Source organism: Equus caballus, chromosome 10 (genome assembly GCF_041296265.1).
Source record: "Equus caballus isolate H_3958 breed thoroughbred chromosome 10, TB-T2T, whole genome shotgun sequence".
Lineage (NCBI taxonomy): Eukaryota > Metazoa > Chordata > Mammalia > Perissodactyla > Equidae > Equus > Equus caballus.
Window position 1 is genome coordinate 4,462,042 of NC_091693.1, and position 9,058 is coordinate 4,471,099.

General features: G+C 37.9%; 1 long non-coding RNA gene across 1 annotated transcript; it reads left to right on the forward strand.

The window, feature by feature from the left end:
* The first annotated feature begins 1,337 nt into the window (after positions 1-1,337).
* On the forward strand, positions 1,338-8,484 carry LOC111775477 (uncharacterized). The gene is made up of 4 exons (XR_002811183.2): positions 1,338-1,818; positions 2,191-2,346; positions 7,063-7,262; positions 8,096-8,484. It is a non-coding gene; the product is annotated as an uncharacterized lncRNA (long non-coding RNA).
* The last annotated feature ends 574 nt before the right edge of the window (positions 8,485-9,058 follow it).

The window sequence follows — 9,058 nt, forward strand, 5'->3', positions numbered from 1 at the left end:
ATGTGGAAAGAGCTCTGCTGATATATTCATTTATATGTATATATAAAATACACATATGAAATACACATATGTACATGAATATGTACATATGTATACACATAACACAGAAAATGCATAGAATAGGTTCCCTTAGTGTAAAAAGAAGAGGAGGTCTAAATATAGGCTTATCGTTTTCTAGAACATCTCAGGAAGGACACACAAGCAGAGAAATTACAAAGGGATTTGCAAATGGGTGAGAAATTTTTATTATACATTAAGATATATAAAAAAGGGGCCAGCCTGGTGGCATAGTGGTTATGTTCACATCTTCCACTTCAGTGGCCAGAAGTTCAAGGGCTCGGATCCTGGGAACAGACCTACCCCGCTCATTAAGCCGTGCTATGGCGGCATCCACGTGCGAAAGAAGGAAGATTGGCACAGACGTTAACTCAGTGACAATCTTCCTCACACACACGCACAAAGACATGTTAAAGAATTAAACAATAATTAAATAATAAGGAATTGAGATTGCTCCCCAAATTCCAAAACATAATTGCTGAGTATGCTCTGAAAACACTAGCCTTGGGAGAATGAGAAGGGGGTTAGTTTAGTTCTTATATAGCTGGAGAGAATTCAACGACCATAAAAGCCCAAAGAGTATTTTATTTTCATTGTTGTCCCCAAGAAGATCTATAAACCGTTCAGTTACAGTAACACTCTCTTATACGACGTGAGCACGTTTCCCCCAATACGGAATTGAGTTTCCTGTCCTTAGTGATTTAGCAGGTCAGGGACTGCGGGTGGGGCAGGGTTATCCCTCCCCATCCCTCCAACTGGTTTTGCTTCTATCTTTTCAGTCAATTTTCCAAAGGTCACTTGGAAAGCACACAATCCATTGAGCTGTCCGGACACTCCCTTTTGGCTAGATAACCCCCCACGGCCCAGATCCCAATGCAGCGTCCTGGGTGCCAGGGGGGCGCTGTTGCAAATCCTCGTGTACTTGGCCAACAATTGAGGGTAACACTGAACAAATGGAGTTTCAACAAGTATGTCTTTAGAATCCAGTGTTTATTATAATTGATTAGAAAATCTAGCTTACATTCCAGATGCAGTCATTTTATCACAGTCAAGGTGCAATAGCAGTTAAAGGAAAACCAGCATGAGTCATGCCCCTATAAAACTGTCTGCTTACAGAGTTTGGCTTTTGTCTAAACGAGGGAAACTCAAAGTCAGGCAGCATAGGAAGGGGTTGTTCTGGCCTCCTACTGGAAGAAATTATTATAAGAAAAGCAGGTCACGCGGGATCTGCCCAATGGCTCACTGACATGGAATGTGCGCGTTGATTGAATTCTTTCGTTGCCCAGCACCATTTGAAAACCCTTCCAATGTCGGGCAATGTCCCACCTCCCCATGCAGAAGCCAGAAATGCTCCCTCAGAGCCTCCCACACAGCGGGGAGGAGGCACGTGAGGAGGGATCTGACAACACACACACTGCCGAGGGCCATTGAGGCGTGCGTGTGAGCTGCAAAGGAGCGGCTGTCGCTTGACTTCACTCTGGGGTGGCAGCCAAGAGGCAGCCAGTGTCTGGGGTGCCGTGGGCATTGTGTGGCCACCCCCATTGCACTGGAGCCTCTGGCCCCCCTGGAGATGTTACCAACTCCCTGACATCCTCTGAACCCTTCTTCAACCTCATTCTCTTCAGCTAGTTAGAGTGGACTCTGTTGGTTATGCCCAGCTGGGATAAGCCCCTGACTTGGATGACTAACGAAGACTGGGCCAAGAATAAAGTCACAGAGGACTCCTTCCATCTTCTCCCTCCGGCTGTGGCCTTGTTCCTGGTACCTTGCCCTCTTTGCAAGCCGTGTCTCACAGCCAGATGAAGAAGGAAAATGGACTGGGGAGGGAGCAGCTGGTCTGAATGCCTCTCATGCACACTGACTTGGATAAGTGGTTTAACCTCTCTTGCTCAGTTTTCTCATCTGTAAAACAGGGATAATAAAGCCGTCTTCCCCATAGAGGAGTTGTGAGGATTAAATAAAACAACCAATTAATAATGCTTAGATGAACGTTCAGGATTAGCTCGCCAGTGAGGAAATGAAACAAGATTAATGTGGGGAGTCAGAAAATTCCTTATTATGTGGGGTAAAAGTAAAAATCCCTTTAACAAAGAGATCAATGTTTCCTAGCCATTTTTTTTTTTCTGGCCATAGACTTCTTTAGAATCAATCAGCAAAAATCCAATGATACATCCAACTGTAAACTCCCAACGAAATCTAGAAATCAACTACCTGAAGATACTGGAGAATGAAAAAAAGCAGGCAGATACTGGAGGGAAGTTGACACTTGGAAGAAAAGGACATCACAGAGTGAGTTTCTTTCTTTTTAACTAGAATTTACTCTGAAGGCAAGATTCTGTCTGTGCACGTAGGGGAACTAAAATTCTGGTATAAAAACTTGCAATGTTATTGGCTTGATGAACCAGGGGACACAGTTCAGGGCAGCCACATTCACTGGAAAGTGGTGGTGGGGGGGGGGGGGATCCAAGAAAGGAGAGGGAGAGCCCAAATTCTGTGCATAAACTCTGCCCACGTCACATCTCTGGTTGACCTCTGAACTGCACATGCATGGGACAGACACGAAGAAGCCAGCTGAGGAAAAAGAATTGAACCTAAATTTCAGCTGCCACTCACCACAGTGGAGACAAAGTTTTCAGGGTGAATTCAGTCAAGTTAACTTCAGGTTAAAATCTAAATCAATTTTCTTTAGAGGAACGTAACAGAATCCAGAGACTCGCGGCAATGTACCATTCATAATGTCCAGGATAAAACCAAAATTCCCTGACATGCAAAAAAGCAGGAAAACATTGCCCATTCTAAGAAAAAAGACAGCCAATGGAGACCAACTTTAAAGATGATTCAGATGCTGGAATAACAGACAAGAATTTTAAAGTGGCTGTTATAACTACACCCAAGGATGTAAAGAAAATACGTTTGCCATAAATAAAACGATAGAAAACCTCAGCAGAATAGAAATTATAATAATCAAATAGAAATTCTAAAAATGAAAAAGTCAATATTAGAAATGAAAATTTCAATATTAGTAATCTAAAAATTCACTTAGGAGCAGAAGAGAAATGACAGAAGAAAGATTCAGTGAAATTAAAGTTAGATCAATAGAAATTATCCATTCTGAAGAACAATACACATTAAAAAAAAAAGACTGAAAAAAATGTGCAGTGCCTCAAGGACCTGTGGGACAATATCAAAAGGCTTAACATACATGTAATTTGAGTCTTAGAAGGAGAGGAGAGAAAAAATGGGATAGAAAATGTTTGGAGAAGTTGTTTGAAGAAATGGCTAAATTTGGTAAAGGCATAAATTTACAGATTCAAAAAGCTCAAGGAGCTCCCAGGCAGGATTTTGAAGACAACAACAACAATAACATTATAGGGACATTATAGTTAAATTGCTGAAAACTAGATTGAAAAAAATCTTGAAAGTAGTCAAATAAAATGACACACTGCATATAGGGAAACAAAGATTCTAACGACCTGGAACTTCTATCAGAAACAAAGGAGGCGGGAAGACAGTGGAACAACATCTTTAAAGAGCTGGGAGAAAAATATCTATCTACTCAGAATTCTGTATCTAGTGAACATATCCTTCAAGAATAAAGGTGGAAGAAAGATCTTTTTTTGGATTAAAGAAAAGCTAAGAGAATTTGTCAGCAGCAGATCTGCATTACAAAAAATGCTAAAGGAAGTTCTTCAGACTGAAAGGAAACGACACCAGATGAAAACTTAGGCCTATGGATGGAATGAAGATCATCGGAAATGGTAAATATGTGGATAACTATCAAAGACTGTTTTCGTCTTCTTAATTTCTGTAAAATACAAATAACTCTCAAGCAATTGTTAAATAATTGTTAAGCAAAAAAATTATAACATAGAATTATGGAGTTTATAATGTATGTGAATGTAATATTAACTATAACATGAAGAACGGGTCATAAATGGACCGATATTGTTGCAAGCTTTCTACATTTTACGTGAAGTGCTGTAATAGAAACTTGTAGCAGACTGAAAAATTAAGGATATATATTGTAATCCTAGAGCAACAACCAAAAAATAAGGCAAAGAGATATAGCTACAAAACCAATAGACAAGTTAAAATGGAATTTTAAAACATATCAGTTAATCAAAAGGAAGAAAGAGAAACAAAAGAAAAAACAGAAGGGACAAACAGAAAACAAATAAAATTATAAGCTTAAATCTAACTATATAAATAAGTATATTAAATAAAAAGGACTAACATTCTAACTAAAAGGCAGAAGTTGCCAGAATGGATAAAAGTGCAAGGCCCAATTATATGCTGTCTATAAGAAATGTACTTTGAATATAAAGACTCATATAGGTTGAAAGTCAATGGATGGGAAAAGACATACCATGTAAACCTTAAGCATAAGAAGGCTAGAATGGCTGTGAAAATATCAATAAAATACTATTCAAGGCAAAGAGTATTACCAGAAAAGGGGATGTTTCATAACGATAAAAAGTCAACACATTATGAAGATATGATAATCACAAGTGTGTATGCACCTAATAACAGAGCCTCAAAATACTAAAGCAAAAATTGATAGAACAAAAGAGTGTGACTGAAGGTTGCGAGTTGGAGAGGATTTACTTTTTATTTCAATTTTATATACTTCTTCTGGATTCAAGTTTAATACCAAATGCCTGTTCTGTCATCATCATCAACAACAAAAGAGTGGAAATGATATTTGAGCTAAGTTCTGAAAGATAAGTTAGAGTTTTCCAGAGAGATGAGAAGGGAAGGCATTCCAGACTAAAGTCACATGTGTGCCAGTGCAGGGAGGCATAAAGATGCCTGGTATGTTCTGTGACTGCAGATTTTTGGTGCACTTGAAATGCAGAATTGGGTTGCTATTACTGAGGAGGGATGGGAGATAAGCAACAGGTGAGTAGAAATCAGAGTTAGAAGAGCCTTATAAGTATACTAAGAAATTTGAACTTTATCTTGATGGCCATCAATGTCATTGAAGTGTTTTTCAAAAGGAGCAGACAGGATCATGTTTGGGCTTTAGAGAGATGATCCTAACTTCACGTTGGAGGATGGTTTAGAGGTGACCAGATCAAAGGCAGTGATTCCTGGAAGATGCTTCAGTAAAGCAGATTAGAAAGGCTGGAGGCCTGAACTGGAAGAGAAGAACCGAGATGGAGAAGAGAGCATGATTTTGAAAGTTCCATAGGAAGCAATATACTAAGAATTTGGCAATTCTGGATCCAGATGATGACACACACTGACATCTATTGACTCTTGAAGTTGAATGTTGTGAAACCACTTGGTGAATGCTACTTCATTCCCATAAAATAATAATAACAACATAACAATAGCTACCATTTTAAAAGTTTGTTTTGTTCAATGCCATCCCTATCAGAATCTCAACTGGCTTCTTTGTAGGAACTGACATGCTGATCCTAAAATTCATATAAACTCAAGGAACGCAGAAGAGCCAAAACAATCTTGAAAAGAACAACAATGTTTGGAAGACTTACACTCTGTGATTTCAAAACTTATTACAAAGCAAAAGTAACTGAGACAGTGTGTGATGCTGGTGTAAGGATAGACGTAAGTCAATAGAATGGAATTGAGAGCCCAGAAATAAACCCATATATGTATGGCAAGTCAATTTTTTGACAAGGGTGTCAAGTCTTCAGTAGGGGAAAGAATAGTCTCTTCAAAAAATTGTGCTGGGGCAACTGGAATATGTGAAAGAATGAAGTTGGACCCCTATTTCACACTATATACAAATACTAACTCAAAATGAATCAAATACCTAAATGTAAAAACTGTAAAACTCTTAGAAGAAAACATATTGGACAATTTTCGTTACCTTGGATTAGACAATGATTTCTAAGATACGGCACCAAAAGCACAACCAACAAAAGAAAAAATTGATAAATTTGACTTGATCAAAATTAAAAACTTTAGCGCTTCAAAGAACACCATTAAGAAAGTGAAAAGACCACCTACACAATGGGAGAAAATACGGGCAAATCATATATCTGATAAGGGACTTGTTTCTAGAATATAGAAAGAACTCTCACAACTCAACAATAAAATTAATCCAATTAAAAATGGGCTAAGGATCTGAACAAATATTTCTCCAAAGAAGATATACAAGTAGCCAATAAATACATGAAAAGATGCTCAAGATCATTAGTTATCAGAGAAACACAAATCAAAAGCTCAACGAGATACCACCTCACACTCTCTAAAATGGCTGTAATCGAAAAGACAGACAGTAAATGTTGGTGAGGATGCGGAGAATGGAACACTCATACACTGTGAGTGGGAATGTGAAACGGTGTAGCTGATTCGGAAAACAGCCTGGCAGTTCTTCAAAAAGTTAAACGTAGGTCTACCATTTGACCCAGCAATTCCAAACTTTGGTATATACCCAAGAGAAATGAAAACCTATGTCCACACAAAAACTTGTACATGAATTTTCATAGCAGGTTTATAGTAACCAAAAGGTAGAACCAACCTAAATGCCCACCTCCTACTGAATGGATAAACAAAACGTGGTATATCCATACAATGAAATATTATTTGGCCATAAAAAGGAATGAAGTATTGAGACATGCTACAATACAGATGAACGTTGAAAACATTTTGCTAAGCGAAAGAAGCCAGTTACAAAAGATGACATACTATATGATTCCATTTACATGAAGTGTCCAGAATAGGCAATTCTATGGAGACAAAAAGTGGATTTGTGGTTGCCTAGGACAGGGAGGGTGGGAGGGGGTGGTAGCTAAAGGCACATGGCTTTTTTTGAGGGTGAAGAAAATGTTCCCACATTGATTGTGGTGATGGTTGTACAACTCTATGAATATACCAAAAATCATTACATTGTACACTTTAAATGAATGAATTGTATGGTACAGGAATTATGTCTCAATAAAGCAGATAAGAATAAAATTACAAAACAACAAAAAAGTTCACTTTATTTTTAATTTTAAAAATTATATAGCTAATCTATGTATATTTTACTTTTAGGAAATCCAAAATATAACAAGATGTAGAGGAAAAAATTGTAAATTACCTCCTTATCCCGAACTTCTAATCCTACAGCAGTCCTGAGAGGAAGTTCCAGTTTTCAGTTGAAAGCAAATCTTTCTTCACATTTTTCTTCGTCTTTGCATACGTATGAACACGAACAGGATGTAGATACGTAATCTAGTTCTGCAATTTAAAAAGTAAGAGGGTTCACGCTGTATGTATTGTTGTGCTGCTTGCTTTTTTCGTTTAACATTGTTTTGGAAATCCTTCCATATCGTTGGGTATAGATCTTCCTTTTAAAAAATACTGCGTAGAATTTACATAGTATCACGTTAGTAAAGATGTTTGTAGGCTGAATACTTAATAGTGGAGTTGATGAGTCAAAGGGTGTGGATTTACAATTTGACGGATACTGCAAATTGTCCTCTAAAAACGCTGTACAACTTCACATACCCACCAACAGTGAATACTTTTCCCTACATCCATGCAAAGAATGGACATCATTAGGGCTTTCACATTTTGTGTGTTTGCCATTTCATTGTTGCTTTAACTTCTATTTTCTTGATTACCTATATCATTAATGAATTTGAAATTCCCTAAGGTTTTCACCCTGAGTTATTTTTCTTAGGATATCTGGTATGTTTCTTTACATCCCTTTAAAAACAATTTTTATCCCTTTGATTTATCCTTGGATTTTGTTTTGCCTATGTCTTCTGTAAATAGCAAATAGCTAGATTTTCTTGATGGTAGTTCTGACAGATTTGCCTGATCTGAGAGCTGGAATGAAGGGAACTTTCAAAACTTAAAGAGTTTGTTAATGACAAATTACTGAGACTAATTTTGTTTAAAGGTCTCTCTGTATAGCTGTATATCATCTTTGTTTAGTTGGTTATCACGTTTTGCTATAGAATTAAAATTTTAAAGTTTGTTTATATAGCACATTTTTAATTTTATCATAAAGAATCCCACTTGGTTATTATGGTGGTTTTAAAACATGTCCGCAAATTCTTTGACCCTTCTCTCACAAAAGGTGGAGCCTGATTCTCCTCCCCTGGAACAGGCGTTGGCCTTAGTGTCTCACCTCTAACAAGCAGAAAGAAGTGACGGTGTGTGATGTCCAGCTTGCACTTGGCTCTTTTTCTGTTGGGATGCTTTCCCTTGGCACCCAGCCACCATGTTGTGAGGAAGCCCAGGCCACGCGTAGAGGCCCAGCCTCAGTCCACATGGAGAGGCCCACATGGAGAAGAAACGAGTCAAAGCCCCCAGTCAACAGCCAGCACCAGCTGCCAGACGTGTGAGGGACCCAGCTCTTGAGCCCTCCAACTGAGGCCCCAACACCGGGAGCAAAGACTGGCCATCTCCACTGTATCCTGTCCCAACTCCTGCTCCATAGACTCCACAAAGAGTTGTTTTACACCACTAAGTCTTGGGGTGATTTATTACGCAGTCATAGTAACTAGTCTATTTATTGATAAAGATAGTTTTATAGTGTTCCTCCACGCCTTCCAACTGGGATGGAAAAGGGGAGACAACTTTGCTCAGAAATTTTATTATGTTTTTCTAGTAACTCATTCTTCCACTTTCCTCAATGAAATATGTTTAGAACTATTTATACCATCTTCTTTTGGATTTTATATTTCCATTTCTGAATAGAATTATTTCTTTTTTCTTGTCTTTCTTTTTAAAATTTTTTAAGTCTATTACTTTCTTTGAATTAATAGGTTTCTCTTTGCTCCATTCTTTTCCCTGTGGGAATTAGAATATATAGAATTTACACATCATCTATTCTTCCAGGATTATGATCACATTTTTAACATGCATTTTTGTATCAATATCTAGAAGTAATCAGTACCTATTTCCTCCCCTGAATAAGATGAAGAACTTACTGGGCTTTCATTTCCTTCCTCCCTCTCTCTCCCACCATCTCTCATGTTTACATCATTTGAACTTGAGTTTCAGACTGCCTTCAAAAAAAATAGCCAGTAATTATTTA